General features: G+C 34.6%; 1 pseudogene; it reads right to left on the bottom strand.

Annotated features, from left to right (window-relative positions):
- Positions 1–92: 92 nt before the first annotated feature.
- LOC120114228 lies at positions 93–23761 on the bottom strand (annotated as a pseudogene).

Raw genomic sequence — 23761 nt, 5'->3', positions numbered from 1 at the left:
TTATGAGGAACTTAGATTGATTGCCTCTCATTACTTGCATAGTTACATTTACACTAGCATAAAAGAGTTTCATGGAATTGTCAATTAAGGAAATGAGAGAAAATCTTGTTTTTTCTAATTTCAATCGAGTTAAAATTGTTAAACCTCTAGCTTAGTTTGTTGGATAGATGGCTTTTGCACTTCATTAACAGCCACTTCCATGTCTATTTCTTCTGCTTCAAACGTTGAGTGAACTCCATATAATACATAGAACAGAGTTATCAAACATGCCCATATAGCAAACCTTTGGAATGAGAGCATCTTTAACGTGGTCACAAGGAAGACATTAAGGAAAATGGACATGGCAGCTGGCCAAGGCATGAAAGGCACTGACCACTCACTTGGCTGCCCTTGGCAAGGCATCGTGTACTGGAAGAAGGTGATAAAGGTGCCCGTGATCCCACCAAAAAGAGGCAAACCCCACCATTGCTGCTCAAGTTTCCATGATATCGAAAGCCTATTGCGCATGATGTAATGAGGAAGAGAAAGGAGAGTACGAGGGAAGGTGAACTTTTGCCTATGGTCACATTTTTTCTGTAGATAAGAGCATTGGCAACCAGGTAGAACACCAACAATGTGCCGATGGAGATTATTTCAATCACGATGTCAAAGTTAGTGAAGAGTGCTATTGATGTTGTGCAGATCCCTATATCATGTACATACATCAAATTCTCTTTATTATTTCATACAATCACAATGGTATATTGCCATTTGATGTACAAAAAGAATTTCTCTGAAGAACATTATTTTGTTATGCTGTCTGCCATTGTATCTTTATCGTGATTGAAAGTGACATCAAAGTAATCAAGAGTTTGTGGTGAATAACCCTCTCATCAAATTCCACACCAACCCAAAGGAAAAAAGAAAGCGAAAACCAAAGTAAGGGTCAATGGGAAGTGGGAAACAAGGAGGGGATTGTTGAATATGAAGTAGAAAATTAGCTATAAATATGGCATAAACCTAGCAACTGGCAAGCACTTTCCAATTAAGAAATAAAGTTCAATTAATATAAGACTAAAATAAAGTTCAATTAAGAAATAAACCTAACAACTGGGTGAGTTTAAAATAAAGTTCAATTAATAGAAGACTAAAAGAAAGAAATCGATTGTAATTGAAAAAAAAAATTAAGAGTGTAACTTTTAATGTAAATTGAATAATATTTTAGGTTGAAACAAAAAACTTTACGTTATATATAACAAATCATATACATTACTTAACTATTCCGGTTACAACTTAAAAAGTTACCGTAAAACATTCTCTTTTATAACTAAAATTGTTATCAATCATGTAACTATTTAGAGTAGATGTTGCGTAATTTAAGTACTTCACAAATGGTGCAAGTGTACACGTCGCAAGTTATAGTATAGAAAAGATATCATCTCTACAGGGATTGATGTAACTCTGTATGTTAACTTCTTGCACTGTAAAAAGAAATAAATTGGTAATAGTAGGAGTGTGAATAAACAAATAAAATAAATGAGCAAGTAAATAAAAATATAGTGATATAAAGTGAGAGAGCAGGCCGAGTTATCGGGAAGTGCGGTGTGACAATTGTTTGGATAGTTTGGGTAATTGATTGCCGAGGTAACTTGATTGCCTTGACAACTGAAAAATGATTCAATTGTCGTAGCAACTGAGTTTCCTCCTTCAAAGCTCGGCAGAGCGTTCTTTAATGCCTTCTTGTTATCCCTAACCTGAAGGATTGGTTAATTGTGCGTGCCTTGGTGATACATCCCTACGTTAACCATGGGTGAACAACAACTGATCTTGCGCTCTTTTTAGGCTTTGAAATCTGAATCCTATCCCTAAGATGGATTAACCTTCACAAATGTTCATTGAAATGAAGATCATGCTCATTTGTTTCTTGAATCAAACTATCTCGATATTAGATAAATGGATAATTCTCGATATCCTCTCCCAATTCACTCGAAATCAAATAAAGAACCAAGAATAAACAAATTTTTAATTCAAACCGCAATTATGAACTCAAACAAATCCAAGAGTTTTCACAACCACAAAAAACCAAATAACTCAAGCTAATTAAAATTAGTTCATGGATGGGCACGAAAAGATTACAAGATAAAGATTTCCCAACAACATGAAAAGAAAAATAAAGAATAAAAGAAGAAGATGATATGCGCTAGTTTCTTTCTCTGTCTTGTGCATTTCCCCCTCTTTTGTTGTGTCTTGGTCTTCTTTTATAGGAGATGATTAGGTTTCTTTGATTCTTGTTGAAGGAGGGTTTTAATTGGACGAGCTAATAAATCTCTTCTAATAAAGGAGAAAATAATCTCTTTTAATAAAAGAGGAATTAAATCTCTTTTATCTTTATCTTCAAATCCTTTGCAAATAAGATTTCTTTCCCTTCTTAATTTCTGAGTGAATATCTCAACTTTTAGGATTTATCCCATTGTACAATGATTATCTTCGAATGCTACGGAATTTTCTGCTTGCTAGGGAAATTCCTAATCTGCACAAATTAACACACACCAACATTATATTTTCCACAAAAATCAATCAAAATGCAATATCAAACTTAACTGTGAAGGAAACTATGAAATCATGCATGAATAACTAATAATGCAATTAGACCGAACCTAAATATAGCAATAATTATGGGTAAAAGAGTAAAAAATTTAGTACGTTTATACGCTTAACAATAGACAAGTAAAACCTGCCCCAATGTAGCATTATTGGTTATAACCAAAATTATTACCAATTGTATAATCTTTTAGGTTGAATAAAATGGCGCTTTACATACCTAAAAAGAGGGTGGCATTCAATGGGGTGCAAGTTAAAGGATGCACCTTAGATAACCAGGATGGGACTAGCCTGGCCCTTCCAATAACGCACAAGTACTTGGTTTGGCCTAACATGGCGACCAAAAGAGAAGCCACCATCCCCAAGCTTGCTCCTGCCCCTACAACATTTCCCACACACTTCCAACCAATACTTTGGAACGCCATTGAATATGATGCCTTTTCAGCTATCTATGCCGTCATGTGAAAACAAAACAAAACAATGCAATATAGCAAGTTTGTTACTCTAAGAAAATAAACTTTTTTTTAATAAAAAACAAAGCAAAGAAAATTAGGGTCAAAGGGATTCTGGTGCGTTTAAGAAAAGAACTTGACATCTATATTTCAAGATCAAGTTGTTGTACATGTGGACTGACCTGATTGTAAGGAACCATCATACACAAAGCCAAGGCCATGAGGCAGTAAAGTCCTGAGACGATAAGTACCGAACCGATGAAGTACACTATAGCTGCTCCATCAAGAACATCTCTAATACCATTAGGAGTTAGCCCTCTTGGCTTCACCAAGTTATCTGCACTTCCATTGCAAAAACTCATGATTATGATGAACCCGAAGAAAAAAACATGAAAGATTGTCATAACATGGTTCAAGATTGAGCTTTCCTTCGTACTGTAAATCAAATGAAGGAAACATCCATTAAAAAACTAATACACAGATAAATAGTAGTACCAAATCAACATTCACAATGAATTTTGAACTACACAACAGAAAAGGAGTGAGAAACAAATCCTATGGCATAGGCAGAGAGTGAGAATAAGAACAAGAGCAACAGCTGAGAAATCCAACTTGTTATAGCCTTCTAGCAATCCATGAACTTCCACTCTCCAGGAATTGGGATCACTTATTCCAAAGGCTGAGCATAAATACTCTGTAAAACTTCTCGCAACGGCGGCGTTCGACAATACATACTCCATTAGTATGTTGGCTCTAGCGAAATAGCCCACAAGTTCTCCTATGAAAGGTAATCGGTGATATGTATACTGCTATGTTATAATCATGTCAATCAAGAAATGGAGAAAAGGAAGGTTACAGATAATGTAATGTAATGTAATGGTAATATACCAAAAGTCACTCTCAGGTAACTAAAGGCACCACCAGCAACAAGAATCTGGACTGAAAACTCAGTGTAACACAAAGAAGAGAGAAGTGCTGATATCCCAGCAATGACATATGATATGAAGACTGATGGACCGGAGTTATGGCGGGCTACGGGGCCAGTGGTGACGAAAACACCAACACCAAGCATTCCACCTACTCCAAGAGCTACCAAGTCATACCATCTAAGTTTCCTCTACATATTAGCACTAGACCGTAGCCTTATTCGATTAAGCTCTTGGTTTGGGGTCCATGTTGCTAGCATTCTCTTTCTGGGCCTATGAGGGGTTTGGGAAAGAGACTTAAGATAGTTGAGAAGAAGAAAGTTTTGTTTTGGGATTGAATGGTTGCCATATCTGTGAAAGAATTCTTGTTCTTTGTGGCTTTCCACGAGAAGCTTGAGCCTCGAGGTGAGGATTTAAATATGCATTTAGGAGAGAAATAGAGAGAGGTGATATAATATTAATTTAATATTTGCTGGATTCTTTTTATCTAAAGTTCGCTGGAGAACTAATTGGCAACCCTTTTTGAGTAAAATATATATTTGTTGCCACATATATATAAGGTACAATGTTATCATAAAATATGAAATAAATTAAGTGATCAATTATGTCATATGTGTTATATGTATTAAAATATTTAAAAGATTGACCTAATATTCAATCTATATAAAGAGGTAGTAGTCCCCCAGAAATAGGTTAACTTGTATTACTCTTATCTCGTCATAGAGTTTTTACTAAAAGAGCAAACCTATCTTCTTAGAAGATTACAACCAAAGATACATTCAAAGATTTCAATCTATCAATTAATTTAGGGACGCTTCCGCAAATCTATTTATTTTATTCTTGATGGTTTAACATGATTAGATCTGGTTGTTTTCATATTTAGTATGATTTAGTTTTAACAAGTGGTAACATCGTCGGATCATGTTGAATCATTAAAAATGAATTAATTTTATACTACTCTTAGATTAATTCATCGTGAAGATTTTATATTTGTAATCGTTTAAAATTTTGATATTACTCATGTTTTAAGATTCATCGTTCAATTTCGATAGTCCAGATTATAATGAATTCGAATTTTTTAGTTCCACGAGGCGATCAATTATTCTAATGTTATGGTCGTGGATTGGGTAATTATCGCATATTGTGATCAATTTGGTTTTATATCGAGTTTCAGTCCATATTCATCACCACATATTCATAAATAATGGATTAAGGTTTTCAATTCGGTACTCACAACAATTTTAGAAAATAGTTGTGGTTCATGTCACGACTATTGAAATTCAGTTTTGGATGAAGTATATATTAGGTTAAAAGTATACTTTTTTTTTAAGAGGGTACTTTGTATTAAAATGAATAACAAAATACACCACCTCAAGGACCTCATTAAAAAACCTCAATAATCTTAAATGGAGAAAAAAGAGTGTACATTGGGGAGGTAATGATCAAAATCACATAAAACTCTTACATCATTCAAACCGTGACCCCGCCCTACCACAAGCCCCAATCCGACACATAATAAGACCAACACAGACAAACCAACAAGTTGAATAGAGGATGTCGTAACAGGTTTTCGTCCGGGCACGAATTTTTTACTTGGCGGGAAAAGTGATGTGAATAAATGGTTTTTAAAATAATTTGGGAGTCGCCATCAGCCTTTTGGGTTAGGTAGGTCGAATACCTAAAAATCATCCTTTAAAAGAGTTTTTAAGAAAACATCGATTAAAAGATAAACTGATATGCGTTTTAACCAAAAATTTGTTCTTTTTAATAATAAAAAGGGATTTGTGGTCGGTTACGTTTAGGGAATGATTATCACCCTTACAACGCCCAAAATTGGTACTTTTTTAATTAGAAATTGTCTCTATTATTAGAAATTAAAAATTCAAAATATATTTAATTTATAATCCTATTATTTTAAGATTATAATTATGAAAAATATATATATATATTTATATATATTTATAAATAAAATATTTATTTATTTAGAAATATCACAAAAGGACTTCTAGGTGCCTTAAGACAGCTCTTTTCTTTGATATAAAAAAAATAAATAAATAATTAAAACAATTAATATATAATTTATAAAATAAGATATTTATTTTTTTTTAAAAATATCAGAAAATGGACATCCAGTTATTTTAAGACTGCCCTTTCTTAATATTGGAAAATAAATAAATATTAAAATAGGATTAAAATAAGTTAAAAATAATTAACTAAGATTTTAATAAATAAAATACATATTATTTATTATATAAATATATATATTTATAGTTAAATAATAATAATAATAATAATAATAATAATAATAATAATAATAATAATAGTAATAATAAAAAGTAAACATATAAAATTAACATATAACTAAACAATGAACAAAATTAAAACTATATATTTAAAATAAAAAATTGAAATTAGTGACTAAATTGTAACTTAATAGAATTAAATACCTAATTCATAATTAATTATTTAAAATTTGAGTGACTAAATATGCTATTCTCCTTATTTATTAATTTAGTGACTAAACTAAAATTATATAAAATTCATATATCAAATTAAAATAAATTGAAATATGATGTTCGGGGTTTAAAATATCAATTATTAAAATTAAAGGACTAAATATGTTATTTGTCTAAAATATTTATGTCATTGACTAAATTATAAAGAAATAACATTAAGAGATTAAATTAAAAAGTTTATAATTTGATTTCAGTGACTATAATGAAAAATTACAAAGTTGATGGACTACGAACGGGATTTAACCTTTAATTAATTATACACAGATCCCTCCCCAAAACGGCGTCGTTCGGGGAGGGCTATTTAAGCTCGAAACGGCTGGCCCGAAGGGCCAGCTCTCTCATTTCTCACTTTCTTTCCTCTCTCTAAAAGCCGAGAGAGAAAAATTCTCTCTGGCTTCTCTCTAGCTTCCCTTACCGGAGGGAAGCCGATCATCGGCAGGTAACCGTATACCGTCGCCATCCCCGCCACCGGCCACCTTCTCTGGTGGCCAGAAAGTTTTGTTTTACATGAAAATAAAGGCCTTCTCTTCCTAAGGCCAAATCTGGCTTTAGTTTACCCTAAAAAACTCCTAATCGGAGTAAATCTAAGAAAATACCTTCGGTATTTTCTATTCTCCGGCGATGTTTGGCTTCCGGCGATGATCGAGGCTCCAAGGGTAAGTTTCCTTTCCTCTCTCTTTTTTTAGTTTCTTTTGTTGCTTCCTCTCTGTCCCTTCCTTTGTAGATGGGTCGAGGCTTTTATAGCCTCGACGAGATGCGCCTCGGACCGGTCACAAGAGTGAAGGCCAGTGAGTCACCAAACCTATGGTGGTGACTCACAAAAAACAAGCGACGTGTGCGGCTGTAATGGATCTTCTGGAAACTTTGACGGGGCATCATGGGCGACGTGGAGCGGCTGGAAGTAGAAACGGCGCCACATGGTCCCTAGGGTATCATACCCTAGGGTTTGCATCTGGAACCATCTGGGCCGTTGGATCAAACCTAGATCCAACGGCTGGCAAAGACTGAAGCTGAGATAAAAACCCTAAATGGGTTTTAGGGTTTCTATTAGGTTTGGGCCAGTTGGGTCCTTTGTAATTGGGCCGGTCCAGTCTGATTTGGGCCTGTAATAATATTTAATAATAATAATAATAATAATAATAATAATAATATAAATAATATTCAAATGAAAAAAAAATGAGTATCTTCAGCTGCCCCTCTTTGCTTATTCTTGTGTTAACAAGAATAGAGCAAAGATGAAAAGATAATAAGTTTTTTTTTCATTTAATTTTACTTGATTATGATGGGAATGTTGAAATAATTCTTCTTTGGAATTAGCTCTTCTCATTATGAACTTTTTCACTGGGGATGACAACTCATCTCCTTTTGTGATGTAATCTAGCAAAGGTTGAATAAGCTCTTCTTATTGTGAACTTCTTCTTCTTCAGATGAATTCTTCTCATTATGAATTCCTTCTGGAAATGCTGATGATGATATATCTCTTTTTGTGATAGAGTCATGCAAAAGGTCGAACAAGCTCTTCTCATTATGAACTTCTTCTTCCTTCTTCAGATGAATTATGAACTTTCTCTGGAAAATTTGATCCATCAAGTGATGAATTTAAGCAAAAGGTTGAACAAATTCTTCTTCAGATGAGTTCTTCTCATTATGAACTCCAACTGGCACTGCTGATCCACCGGGTGATGAATTTAAGCAAAAAGTTGAACAAGTTCTTCTCATTATGAACTTCTTCTTTCTTCTTTATATGAGTTCTTCTCATTATGAACTTTCTCTGGAAAAGCTGATCCATCAAGTGATGGATTTGAGCAAAAGGTCGAATAAGCTCTTCTCATTATGAACTTATTCTTCCTTCTTCAGATGAGTTCTTCTCATTATGAACTCTAACTGGAAATGTTAATGCTGATCTATCTTTTTATGTGATAGAGTCAATCAAAAGGTTGAACAAATTCTTCTCATTATGAACTTCTTCTTCCTCTTCAGATAAGTTCTTCTTATTATGAACCTTCTGGCAACGCTGATCTATCGAATGATGAATTCGAGCAAAAGGTTGAACAAGTTCTTCTCATTATGAACTTCTTCTTCCTTCTTCAGATGATTTCTTCTCATTATGAACTTTCTCTGGAAAAACTGATCCATCAAGTGATGGATTTGAATCTTTGCTAAAATCTTTGAAATTCCTGTCAACATTTAACATGGATAAAATGAATGGAAATGCATTTATTTTTGCAAATGCCTAAATATGATGCATGAATATTAAGTTCATTTTTATTTGATTTCAAATTGGTGAACTTAGTATTTCTTCAGTTGTGTAGAAATCCAATAAATCTTTCCTCTTCGAATGGAGAATCTATCATCTTTGAAGAGTGTAGATGTAGATATGCCTGAATTTTTGCATGATGTCACAAAACCACTTGAGAATAAAACTCAATAGTATAGGCTCTTGAAAAGTTCACACTCATGCAACATGTTGATTATGATAACAACTCATCTGATTATGAAGCGATCTTTCAGGATGATTTCACAGATATTGATAGTTCTTTTGATACCGAGAAAATCCTGAATTCTGATTCTGATGAGGAGAGTAAACTGTTATACTTGACGAAAATGGGATACTCAAATGCTATGTCTTCAATAGCCATGGAGAGATGTGGTCCGGATTCATCCATTGTAGAGTTGACATATTTTATATGTGCTGCTCAAATGGCTAAGGCTGCTGACACACTTCTTCCGGTAAAAGATAGGAAGCCATTATACAATGATCCCAATTACAAGAAAAGGCGAAACTTGGGCTATGATTTTCTTAAAAAAGAAGAAGCAGAGAAAGCTTGAAAAGAAGTTTCTTAATGAAGACGATCATGCAGTTCATCTTTCAATTCTAATGATTGGTTCTGGGGTTCCTACCGAACCAGATCAGATAACTCAAAGAACACTTCCAGAAGATGCTATTGGGTCTCCTTATTTCTACCATGAGAAAATTCATCTTTCAAATCTAATGATTGGTTTTGGGGTTTATACCAAAACCAGATCAGATAACTCAAAGAACACTTCCAGAAGATGTTATTGGGCCTCCTTATTTCTACCATGATAACATGGCACTTGCTCTAGTTAATGTTTGGACTGGAATATCACAGTACTTATTCGATGTAGAGCCAGAATTTGTAGATTCGAAGCATTTTCATGCTGCTACACTGAAAAGGGGCTATATTCATAATCTGTCAATTGAGAACAGATTTCTTCTTGTTCCGCTTCCAAATAACTCTATGATGGTAATAATTTGTTTGCTTTTTAACAATGATTGCAAACGTTGATAAGACTTACTTTGTAATCCATGCCTTTAAAAGTATTAACATAAAGTGATATTCAGAAATCTTTAACTTATTTCAAAATTATGTTAATCCATTTACAAAATAAAAGAATAAGTTGAATTTTCGAAAATAAATTGAATCTCAAATAAATTAAATTTAGAGGAAATAAACTTTAGAATTTTTTAATAAATAGAATTGTATTCATAGGAATGATAAAAATTCAAATGACTCAACAAATTATTAGCATAAGTATTTCTAAATTAATCAAATTGACATAATTTAGAGTACTGATGTAAGCTTTTGTCTGGAAGATCTCAAACGTTGTCAGAATGCTTGTAGATGTAAGTTCCTCCCAAACTATCAAAATCTTAAGAGGGTTCAATTGCCAGATGCCAAATATCAACATGCATTTGAGCCGCCCTTTCAGGTTTTCAACTCAAATCCTTCCTTTGGTTACAAGATGCCCTTTGCGGGTTTTCATCTTGACCCCCTCTTTTTTTTTCCTTTTTTTTCCTTTTTTTTCTTTTTTTTTCTTTTCTTTTTTTTCTTCTTCTTCTTTATTTTTTCTTTTTCTTTTTCTTCTTTTTATTTTTCTTCAAGCATAATATTTCTTGATAGAATCTGAGTTTATTGGATTTATCAGAATTTTTCCATCCATTTCTGCCAAGATCAACGCTCTTCCGGAAAAGGCCTTTTTACAACGTATGGCCCTTCCCAATTAGGCATCCATTTCCCACGGAAATCTTTATGTATAGGCAAGATCTTTTTTAGTACTAGATCACCCTCTTGGAATTCTCTTGGATGTATTTTCTTGTCATGAGACTTCATCATCCGTTTCTGATACATCTGTCCATGGCAAATAGCTTTCAATCTTTTCTCCTCAATAAGGTTCAATTGATCAAATCTTGCTTGGATCCATTCAGATTCATCCAATTTTATTTCTCTCAAAATTCGAAGCGATGGAATCTTAACTTCAATTGGTAAGACTGCTTCCATCCCGTAGACTAAAGAAAAAGGCGTTGCCCCAGTAGATGTTCGAACAGTAGTTCGGTATGCATATAAAGCAAAAGGTAACTTCTCGTGCCAATCTTTGTAAGTTTCAGTGGTTTTTGTAATGATTCTCTTGATGTTCTTATTTGCTGCTTCAACTGCCCCATTCATTTTTGGACGATATGCCACTGAGTTTGCATGTTTGATCTTAAACTGTGTACAAAGTTCAGTCATCATCTTGTTGTTCAGGTTCAGAGCATTATATGTAATGATCCTTTCTGGTAGGCCATATCGGCAAATTATTTATTTCTTTATGAATTTGCAGACTTTGGACCTCTTAATATTGGCATATGAAGCAGCTTCAACCCATTTGGTAAAATAATCAATTGCCACAAGGATGAAGCAATGTCCATTCGATGCTTTTGGTGTGATTGCCCCAATGACGTCTATTCTCCACATAGAAAATGGCCAGGGTGCTGTCATTACATGTAAAGGAGATGGGGGTACATGAATCTTGTCTGCATATATCTGGCATTTATGACATTTCCTTGCATAATCAATGCAATCTGTGTGCATGGTAGCCCAATAGTATCCATATCTCATTATTTTTCTAGCCATGGAAAGACCATTTGCATGTGTTCCACATATTCCACTGTGTACTTCTTCAATGATGCTTCTGGCTTCGCTGGTATTTAAACATCTCAATAGCATTTGATCATTGCTTCTTCTATACATAGTCTCGCCATCAAGAAAATATCCAGCAGCCATTCTTCTCAAGGTTCTTTTATCAATTTCAGATGCATTTTGTTGATAACTTTGATTTTTGATATATTGCAGGATATCATAATACCATGGTTTACCATCTACCTCTTCTTCCACACTATAACAATGTGCAGGAATTTCATATACTTGCATTTTGATTGGCATCATATCAACTTTCTTGGTTGCCTGAAACGTAGCAGCTAATGTAGCCAAAACATCTGCCATTTGATTTTTTTCTCGATGGAGATAATTGAAGGTGACTCTCTCAAATTCTTTCACTAATTCGAGGGTAATATTTCGGTATTCCAACAATTTGGGATCTTTTGTTTCCCATTCACCTCGTAATTGATACACCACTAACGATGAATCTCCATATATCTTGAGACATTTAATTTTTCTTTCTATGGCTGCTTTCAATCCCATGACACAAGCTTCATATTCCGCCATGTTATTGGTGCAAAAGAACTCTAGTCTACTTGTAAAGGGATAATAAATATTTTCTGGAGAAATTAACACTGTCCCGATTCCTCGTCCCAAGGCATTGGATGCTCCATCAAAGTAAAGATTCCAAGATGCATCATTTGTTCCGACTTCTTCATTCATGGATATGCACAACAAATCTTCATCTGGAAAATTAAAACTCAAAGGCTGATAAACATTCGATACACGACTGGCCAGAAAATCAGCTATGACACTTCCTTTTATCGCTCTTTGGTTGACATATACAATATCAAACTCGGATAATAAAATCTTCCATCTAGCCATTCTGCCTGCCAAAGGTGGTGATTCCATTAAGAATTTCAAAGGATCAAGTTTGGATATCAACCAAGTAGTATGATATAACATGTATTTTCTGAGTCTTCGAGTAGCCCACACCAAGGCACAACATAATTTTTGTATTGGTGGATACCGAATTTCACAATCAGTAAATTTCTTGCTCAGATAATAAATGGTTTTTTCTTTTCTTCCAGATTCATCGTGCTGTCCCAGTACACATCCCATCGAATTTTCAAAGACTGTCAAGTAGAGAATTAACGGTCTATTAGGCATTGGTGATACTAAAATGGGGGCATTGGATAAATATTTCTTAATAATATCCAAAGTTTCTTGACATTCATCATTCCAGACTTCAGGATTGTTCTTTCGAAGTAATTTGAACACTGGATCACATTTTTCAGTTAATTGAGAAATGAACCGAGATATATAATTTAATCTTCCCAAAAAACCTCGAACTTCTTTTTTTGTATTGGGTGGTGGAAGATCTTGAATTGCTTTTACTTTATCTGGATCAATCTCGATTCCTTTTTTGCTGACCACAAATCCCAAAAGCTTCCCAGAAGTTACCCCAAAAGTGCATTTAGCGGGGTTGAGCTTTAATTGATACTTCCTCAATCTCTGGAAAAGCTTTCTCAAATTTTGAATATGTTCTTCTTCGGTTTGAGATTTGGCAATCATGTCATCCACGTATACTTCAATCTCTTTGTACATCATGTCATGAAACAAAGTTACCATGGCTCTTTGATACGTTGCCCCTGCATTTTTCAATCCAAATGGCATTACTTTATAGCAGAATGTGCCCCACATGGTTACAAATGTTGTTTTTTCCATGTCTTCAGGATTCATTTTTATCTGATTATATCCTGAAAAGCCATCCATGAATGAAAACCATGCATGTCCTGCAGTATTGTCCACCAAGGTGTCTATGTGGGGTAATGGAAAGCTATCTTTCGGACTAGCTTTATTGAGATCTCTGTAATCCACACACATTCGAACTTTCCCATTTTTCTTTGGTACTGGAACAATGTTGGCTACCCATTCTGGGTATTTGGCTGCCTGTAGGAAACCTGCATTAATCTGCTTCATCACTTCCTCTTTGATCTGCAACAACATTTCTGGCCTCATTCGCCTGAGCTTTTGTTGGATCGGTTTATATTCCGGATTGATTGGAAGTTTGTGCATCACTATATCTGTACTCAAACCAGGCATATCTTGATAAGACCAGGCGAAGATATCTTTGAACTCTTGAAGGAGATTTATCAATTCTTGTTTTATCTGGATTGTCAGAGTAGTACCAATTTTTACCTCTTTTATTTCTTCATTTGTTCCCAGATTTACAGTCTCAATCTCTTCTTTGTGAGGTAGAATTTGCTTATCTTCTTTTTCTATCAATCTTAATAATTCAGTAGGAACATCATATTCCAGTTCATCCTCACACTCATTGATTTCCTCCAGACATATGGGCTGCTCTAAATTTATCTCTCGATTAAATTTAGGAATAAACATGCTATTAACATTGTGACACCTGTAAATTTAAGTCGGACATATTTCCGAAAGAATATAGTAAATTTATGAAATAAATAAATGTAAAAATGTAAGAAAATGTAAAGAATGATTGCCATCTGAAAATTTTAAAGAAAATTTCTTATATTTAATATTAGGTGAACTTAACATAATTTCCTTTACAAGATAACAAAAAGTTTTCATACTTTTGAGCTAAACATAAAGATTAGTTCTTAATATTACTCTGTGTTAATATTAAAAACTACAGGAAGGTCTTCAACGGTCCAATTGTTGAGTGTTTCTCCAGGAAAACAAGGGCGAATCCTAGCCAAGTATTTGTCAGTCTTGTTGTCATTCATGATCATGTTGATAAATAATCCTTTCATAGCTTCTTCAACTATGCTTTGATCTTTCGTCAACTTTTCTTCTTTAAAGGCCTCAACAAGCTATTGTTCTACATTAATTGTTCCCCCTGATCTGAATGTGGTCTTCAACTGTGGGAAAAACATGTGTTCCCAAAGGATTTCTTCTCATTTCAACCTTGCCTTTCTATCTTCACATCTTCTTTTCATCTCTTTGTTCTTTTGCTGAAAATTGGGCTTAAATCCAAGCCCAAAACGATCTTTCTTCATCTTCATACTTACATGAACTGAACTCCCTTGAAGATTTTTTCCTAAACCTTTCCCAATTTTAGCTCCGATGCCTAAAGTCTGTCATACAGTCATCTTGGTGCAATCAGACAATCTGGGATATGGAATTTTGCTTCCTTCTGCAATAAAGGTTGCATTGAAAAACTCAAGAGCTCGGAAAGAGCATTCGAGAGCATCATCATTGGTTTCAATATACGAAACATCACTTGTTATAGATGCAATGATTTCTTCTTCAGCTCCTACGCATATTAGTTGTCCATCAACAACGAATTTCAATTTCTGATGTAATGAAGAAGGAACAGCTCCTGCAGAATAAATCCATGGCCTCCCTAATAAACAATTATATGTAGGGTGGATGTCCATCACCACAAAGTCAATATTGTACACGACTGGTCCGATTAACAACGATATTTCCATTTTCCCAAGCACTTCTTTTTGAGTGCCATCAAAAGCTCGCACTACATTCTGATAACTTTTCATGTGTGATTTATCCACATGCATTCTTTGAAGTGTGACTAGAGGCATCAAGTTAAGAGCGGATCCATTTTCAATCAATACTCCTGGCAAAACATGACCATGACAATGTGTGGTAATATTCAAAGCTTTTACTGACCCCATTCCGCCTTCAGGTATTTCATCATCCGTGAACGTTATGTAATTGTCAGCGGCTATATGTCCCACAATTTTGTCAAGTTTTTGAGGGATATATCTTCAGGGATAAAGGTTTGATTAAGCATTCTCATCAAAGCATTTCTGTGTGCTTCTGAATTCATCAATAGATCAAGAATAGAAATTCTTGCTTGTTGTTTATGTAGTTGTTCAACCACACTATATTCACTATGTTTCAGGAATTTCAAAAATTCTTGCGCTTGTTTTTCTGTTACAGGCTCATTGAATGCTGGAGGGGATTCATCGTCAAATACCTTTTGGGGTATTACCATGGCTTTTCCTTTTGCTTTCACCTGTTCTGATGCATTGGATGTTTCGGGAGAATAACATCTCCCACTTCTTGTAAAGAATCCAACTTCACTCACTACTTCAGACATCAAATCCAGACTCTGTATTTTCTCTTCTGTTTTTTCCAGAGAAACAGATCCTCCTACCATTGAAACATTGGTAGTATAATTCCAAGGTACCCTACTGGTATCCTTGTATGGAAATGGTAAAGGAGTTGTGATAACTACTTTCGGCTTTGTTGGTGCAGGAATCACTGTAGATGATTTCACATTGATAATCACAGGATCAATTGTTCTTTGATTAGGTTTAGAATCATCTGATGAGCAAACATCATCTTCTCTTTTCCCTGGTTCTTCTTTAAAGAATTCTATCTCTCTGTTATTCATCAATTTTTGAACCAAATCCCTAAATTCAGAACATAATTGAATTTCATGCCCCTTCTCTTGATGATATTCATAATAATTCTTGCCTTCATTATGCTTTGGCCTGAATTCTTGTGGAATTATACCGGTTAAAGAGAGTTGTTGAAATATCCAAACAAAAGGAGATTTAATTTCAGAAACATCAGTTTTTGCTTTCTTTCTGTTCTCTTCCTGAATTGCATTCACGTTTTTATCTCCATGATTTGGCAGTGGATGATTTGATGTAGATGGTGAATTGAATTCCAACTTTCCAGTGTTGTTCAAATTTTGAACCACCCTTTTGAATGCCAAACAGTTTTCAATAGAATGACCCGTAATTCCTTCATGGTAAACACAATGTGCCTTTACATCATACCATGGAGGGAATGGTGGTTGCATGGGAACCAAAGGATAGGGCCATATGACATCAGCTTTTAATAGCGAATCATAGATCTCAGCATAGGGTACTGGTAAAGGTGTAAAAGACAAGCTTTCATTTTCCTTTCGAGATCCTCTGGAATCTGCTCGATTAGTGTTTGTTTCTTCTCCTTGTAACACTTTTCGATGAATCCTTGTTGTAAGAGTTTGCATTGTTGACTTCATTCTCCTTTTTTCGGTGCATAGGTCTTTTGGAACTAGACCCTCATTTGATTCAATTTTTCCACTTTTCAAGACATTTTCAATGAGTTCTCCAAAAATGACCAAATCTGCAAAATTTCTGGTTGCATTCCCCATTAGATGATTTAAATAAGGAGCTTTCAATGTATGGATAAATATTAATGTGGCCTCTTTTTCTGACAGAGGTGGTTGAACTTGGGCTGTTGTGTCACGCCATCTCTGAGCATACTGTCTGAACGTTTCGTTATTCTTTTTCTCTAAATTTTGGAGATTCCATCTATCAGGGACCATGTCTGTTATGTGGCGGTATTGCTCTAGGAATGCCTTAGCCAGATCTTTCCAGGATCTAATGTTGGCTTTGGTCAATTGAGTATACCATTTTAAGGCTGGTCCTGTCAAACTATCTTGAAAGCAGTGAATTAACAATTTCTCGTCTTTCAAATATCCTGCCATAGTAATGTGGGATGAAGGGCATGTGGTACCGTCATATCTATCAAATTTGGGAACTTTGAACTTGATGGGGAGGATTAGGTCTGGAACCAAACTCAACTCACTAGCGTCTAACCCATAGAATGATTCAGTTATTTCCACGGATTTCATTCGTTCTTCTAAGCTCCTGATCTGTCTGGTCAATTCTTCATTTACTTTTTCTTTCTCATTCAGCTCATTCAAATATGGGATTAAATGCTCAGCATTAAAATCCCCTATTTTCACATCTGATATAAGTGGATTTTTACTTGAAGATGCAGGATCCACTTATCGATTTTCATGTGGTTTGGCTTCTTGAAATGCTGATGTGCGGGCATTGATTTGTATAGGTGTAGTACCAGAGTGATAAATTGGTTCTGGTGGGAAACCTAGAGGATACATAGGTTCTTGGTCGAAAGATACAGGATTTTCATGCATTTTTCCAATGATAGCCTGTCTTTTAAACATGTCTTCTATTTTTTGCATCATGTTGTCTTGTGAGTTTGCAATACTGGCTTCAATTTTTTCTAGCTTCATTCTCATCTCTGCTTGTTCTTTATTATGCTGTTCCTCAATACGTTGTATTTTATCCTCCATAATTTTCTTAGTAGCTTGTCTAGTACCGTAGTGATGTTGTATTTCTCTTTTGGCCAGAATAACTGCGATTAAAAAATCTTTTGATATTATTTTTTCAAATTTTAATTAATGAATGTTATCTTAATAATAAAAAATTATACATAAAGAAAATAATGCAATGAATAATGAATGTATACAAAATGCATGTATGCAAAAGATATTGATCCCAAAAAGTTAACTCTCATAGAACAACTTTTATCGGCATACAAAAGTTTCTTTATAATAGTTCATAACTACAGATAAGGCGTAGCTTTCCTATTAAGCTCTATAATTTCTTTCATTAACCATGACACCTTCTTTCTGAACTTAGATACTGGATCAACATGATGCTCAATTATTTTTGCTTCAACAGCTAGTTCCCCAACATATCTAGCAACTTCGCTCATTTGTACCATGGCCTCGAATACCATATTACTTCTTTCTACATAGAAATCAGTTGATTTTTTCCATTGTTCATTAGTTCCTTCGAGAGTTTGCTCTAACTCAGTGATTCTGACTTGACAATTGTGCAGAGTTTTTTCAAGATCTCTAAGGCGTCTTCGCAGTGAAGTACTTTCCTCATTACTTTCTTTAAGATCACTAGGTCCTAGACAAACCTTTTCTTGAAATAATGACTCTTCAAGTTGCAAAATGTAAGCATTAAACTCTGAGTTTTTGTTTCTAGACTGATCCAGATCTTCTTCAAGTTTTGTTTGTGCTTCTTGCGTCATTTGATTAAGCTTCTGAATTTGAACATTCTTGTTTCTGCATCTTTGCATCCAATTGCTAGCCACTTCTTGCTCTACTTCAAGTTTGGTGTTGAAATTCTTTCTTTCCAGCTCCCATTTTTCCTTTTCAACATTGAACTCTTCAATCCTTTGGCCTCTGACTTCAAGTTCGGCAATCAGATGGTTCATTTCAGATTCAAATCCCTTGAACATGATATTTTTCTCACTTTCAAATTTATCAAAGATGTCATTCTTCATCTCTTCTAAATCTTTGGCTCGATCCCTTTCTCTTTGCATTTCATTCATGATCTCGCGGTGTTCAGCTTTGTGTTTTATAATTCGCTCTCTTCTATCAACCTCAAAATCTTCCATTTTCTGCTTTCCTCTCTCAAGGCTTTTGAGTAGACGGCTATTCTTTCCTTTCAGATCTTCAACTCGACTTTTCTCGATGTTCAATTCTCTGGTCATCTGTACTGTTGATCGGCTCGGTCCTGATGCTTTCCGGGATTTATATAACTCCTGGTAATTTTTCTTTAATGTTCTGAATTCACTATAAACTTTTCCTTGGTTTTCTCTCAACATTGCACATTGTGATGAATGAAAGTCAATGTCAACACCCAACATAGCTTTATCTCATCTCATTTGCTCTAATTCTCTTGACCAATCTTCTCTTTCTGCTTCAAACTCAGCTCTCAGGATTTCAATCTCTGATGGAACCACCTTAATGCGATCTTCCATAGAGATATCCTCATTTTGGTCTGGTAGAGGGATATTTTCATTTTTCCTAACAGATCTCCATTCCTCATAATCAGGAGTTAGCATTTCTTTTGCTGCTTTAGCTCGGATACAAAAAGTTGTTTTCCAAGCTGTAAAGGCTTTCATGATATTTCTTTTATAATTTTTGCTATGGAATGCGAATTCAGATGAATGTAATCCAGCAGTGACAGGTACAAATTGACGACCTTCATACTGTCTTATGACCAGAAGTGGTGCATATCCAATTCCTCCCCACAATCCAAGCAGCATTATCCAGTTGTAATCACCACATTTGTAAAAGAATTCCCTTTGGATTTGCCACGGGGCTCGCCAACCAATGTCGTCGCTTTGCAGATTTCGAAAGGCATTAATCCACATATCTTTCGTAATTTCTTTCAGCCATTCTTGCTCCAGAAATTCTTTTAATGGTGAATAATCCGTATTAAAGCGCCGGTATGAAACCTTTTCTGTCCTCCAAAAATGGCTACGGATCCAGACATATAACAATTGGGTACACCCTGAGAATCGTCCACCTCCTAGCTTTCTACAAGCGTTTAATGACCTGAAAGTCTCTGCTAGAATTGCAGAAGCAGGATTAATCCTTTTTGGTAGCTGCTCAAACAAATCTACTACTGCAGCTTCAATATATCCCAATACTTTTGGGAAGATGATCATACCATACATACCCAGTGCAAAGAGATCGAATCGTACTTTAGTGTCTGGATGACTCTGAATAAGTTCTTTAATGTTGGTCCAAGCAATGCCTTCGCTTTCGCCTTTTTGTTTTGTACGGGATACCACCCATTCCTCTCGTACTCCGACAATCTTTGCTAATTTAACTCGAAAAGGTTGAGTTTTAATTGACCTTGAATAAATTCGATTCTCCAAAGCCCCTTCTATATGTAGCAAAGTTGTGTACTCTTCAATAGTAGGGACCAAGTCCTCTTTATTGAGAGTGAAGCAATTGTACCCTGGATTCTAGAATTGAATTAGGGCTCGAAGTAAGTCATCATCAACTTCAACATAGAGAAAATATGGGATGTCTCCGTAAGTCTGATAAAACTGCAACTTTTTGTTTGAGTCCCAACTCTCCCAAATGCCTCGCAAATCTTGCATATCATTTCTTTTTAGCAAAACTGGAGCATAACTGGCTAAGTTAGATACATAGTCATCCTGCAGACTGTCTCCTCCTTGTCTTTGTAAGTCCTCAGCCCACTGTCTTACTTTTGAGTTTAGAACTATTTGATTTGAACACTTTTTATCCATGGATGAAGGTTTTCCAATGAGACAATTAACACGAGGATCAATGCCTTTTATCATGTATGATGCTATGCAAACAGAAGAAATAAAGAACACACAAAAAGAAATGAATTAGTTTACATAATAAAGAAAAAAATAATTTAATAATAATGTCTACCTAAATATCCTTATTTAAACATGCTTTCTTCTTATTTTAAATAATTTAAATTCACATGCAATTTAATCAGTAAGAAAATAAATAAATAAATTAAAAGGAAAGAATTCATTTCTCCTGTGTGTACACCTATTTTGGACAAAATTTCGACATGGCTTCAAATCGGAAGAGTTTCTAGGGTTTATTATATGCAGGGTTTCAGATCTAAGAATAAAGGTACCCGAATTGTCCTTGTTAGTGCCCCTTGGGCTGTTAACCCTCAATCCTAGTCCATCACAGACTAAAGTGGATCGAGTTCAATTCAAGGGGATACACTTCTCTATGCATGACACGGAGAATAAATTCTCACGGAGACATAGAGCATATGAACCCCGAAAGTTACTTGCTAGGTCTGACACGGAGAATAAATTCTCACGAAGACGTCGCTTTCACTCCCACTTAAAAGGGACAAACTCAATTATAGAGCTTTATGTTATGCAATGCAAGTGTTGTGTGTGAGGAGAAATGTTCAAACCTCTGACAGAAAATAAATAATGAAATAAAATACTTGCAAGTAAAATGACATATAAATATAAATACTAAAATAATAAGTATATAAAAAATTTGAAAAGAAAGAATTAAAAATTAAATATATGAATTTTTAATTTTCTAATTGATAGAGACAATTAATAATTGGTTTTAAAGTTTGACCAGTTCCTAGTGGAGTCGCCAAGCTGTCGTAACCGGTTTTCGTCCGGGCACGAATTTTTTACTTGGCGGGAAAAGTGATGTGAATAAATGGTTTTTAAAATAATTTGGGAGTCGTCATCGGCCTTTTGGGTCAGGTAGGTCGAATACCTAAAAATCATCCTTTAAAAGAGTTTTTAAGAAAACATCGATTAAAAGATAAACTGATATGCGTTTTAACCAAAAATTCGTTCTTTTTAATAATAAAAAGGGATTCGTGGTCGGTTACGTTTAGGGAAGGATTAGCACCCCTACAACGCCCAAAATTGGTACTTTTTTAATTAGAAATTGTCTCTATTATTAGAAATTAAAAATTCAAAATATATTTAATTTATAATCCTATTATTTTAAGATTATAATTATGAAAAATATATATTAATTTATATATATTTATAAATAAAATATTTATTTATTTAGAAATATCAGAAAATGACTTCTAGGTACCTTAAGACAACTCTTTTCTTTGATATTAAAAAAATAAATAATTAATTAAAACAATTAATATATAATTTATAAAATAAGATATTTTTTTTAAATATCAGAAAATGGACATCCAGTTATTTTAAGACTGCCATTTCTTAATATTGGAAAATAAATAAATATTAAAATAGGATTAAAATAAGTTAAAAACAATTAACTAAGATTTTAATAAATAAAATACATATTATTTATTATATAAATATATATATTTATAAGTAAATAATAATAATAATAATAATAGTAATAATAAAAAGTAAACATATAAAATTAACATATAACTAAACAATGAACAAAATTAAAACTATATATTTAAAATAAAAAATTGAAATTAGTGACTAAATTGTAACTTAATAGAATTAAATACCTAATTCATAATTAATTATTTAAAATTTGAGTGACTAAATATGTTATTCTCCTTATTTATTAATTTAGTGACTAAACTAAAATTATATAAAATTCATATATCAAATTAAAATAAATTGAAATATGTTGTTCGGGGTTTAAAATATCAATTATTAAAATTAAAGGACTAAATATGTTATTTATCTAAAATATTTATGTCAATGACTAAATTATAAAGAAATAACATTAAGAGATTAAATTAAAAAGTTCATAATTTGATTTCAGTGACTATAATGAAAAATTACAAAGTTGATGGACTGCGGACGGGATTTAACCTTTAATTAATTATACACAGATCCCTCCCCAAAACGGCGTCATTCGGGGAGGGCTATTTAAGCTCAAAACGGCTGGCCCGAAGGGCCAGATCTCTCATTTCTCACTTTCTTTCCTCTCTCTAAAAGCCGAGAGAGAAAAATTCTCTCTGGCTTCTCTCTAGCTTCCCTCACCGGAGGGAAGCCGGTCAGCGGTAGGTAACCGTATACCGCCGCCATCCCCGCCGCCGGCCACCGTCTCTGGTGGCCGGAAAGTTTCGTTTTACATGAAAATAAAGGCCTTCTCTTCTTAAGGCCAAATCTGGCTTTAGTTTACCCTAAAAAACTCATAATCGGAGTAAATCTAAGAAAATACCTTCGGTATTTTCTGTTCTCCGGCGATGTTTGGCTTCCGGCGATGATCGAGGCTCCAAGGGTAAGTTTCCTTTCTTCTCTCTTTTTTTAGTTTCTTTTGTTGATTCCTCTCTGTCCCTTCCTTTGTAGATGGGTCGAGGCTTTTATAGCCTCGACGAGATGCGCCTCGGACCGGTCACAAGAGTGATGGCCAGTGAGTCACCAAACCTATGGTGGTGACTCACAAAAAACAAGCGACGTGTGCGGCTGTAATGGATTTTCTGGAAACTTTGACGGGGTATCATGGCAGCGGTGGAGCGACTGGAAGTAGAAACGGCGCCACGTGGTCCCTAGGGTATCATACCCTAGGGTTTGCATCTGGAACCATCTGGGCCGTTGGATCTAACCTAGATCCAACGGATGGCAAAGAGAGCGGCGGCTGAAGCTGAGATAAAACCCCTAAATGGGTTTTAGGGTTTCTGTTAGGTTTGGGCCAGTTGGGTGCTTTGTAATTGGGCTGGTCCAGTCTGATTTGGGCCTGTAATAATATTTATTAATAAAATAATAATAATAATAATAATAATAATAATAATAATAATAATATAAATAATATTCAAATGAAAAAAAAAATGAGTATCTTCAGAGGACACACTGAGAAACATACACACACATCAAGACATTGCAAGACCAGTGGAATGAAACTTAACAACAGAACAAAACAACAATATCACCCAGAACTAGACCGAATGCAACGCACTAAGGAATGGACTCTCACTTGCTAACCCTAATCCAATAAAAATAGCCTTGAAATTTGAATGGAGCTTGCAGTCACCCGACAACCTCCTTAAATTCCACAAAAGGAACATCATGCAAAAACCTGCATGTCAGAGCACCATCTCCGACAACTTCCTTATTTCCCAAATCAAAGCTTACTCGAGTGCTCATACTGCTCTAATTTTAGAAACCCCACCTTTCGAAGATGAGAAAACAACGCCCAGTGCCTCACCCACACAAAACATTGCCACCGCATCATTTTCTAAATCCGTCCGATCAGCAAAGTTCTCCCTCACAAAAATACCTTGGATAGCCACATCCCTTCTGTCAACTAGACTCAACTTTCGTCTCCTCAT

The sequence above is a fragment of the Hibiscus syriacus genome, unplaced genomic scaffold, assembly GCF_006381635.1.
Source record: "Hibiscus syriacus cultivar Baekdansim isolate YM2019G1 unplaced genomic scaffold, ASM638163v2 tig00110221_pilon, whole genome shotgun sequence".
NCBI classification, from domain to species: Eukaryota; Viridiplantae; Streptophyta; class Magnoliopsida; order Malvales; family Malvaceae; genus Hibiscus; species Hibiscus syriacus.
The sequence above is the reverse complement of the archived record's forward strand: the minus strand, read 5'-3'. Positions and strand labels throughout refer to the sequence as shown.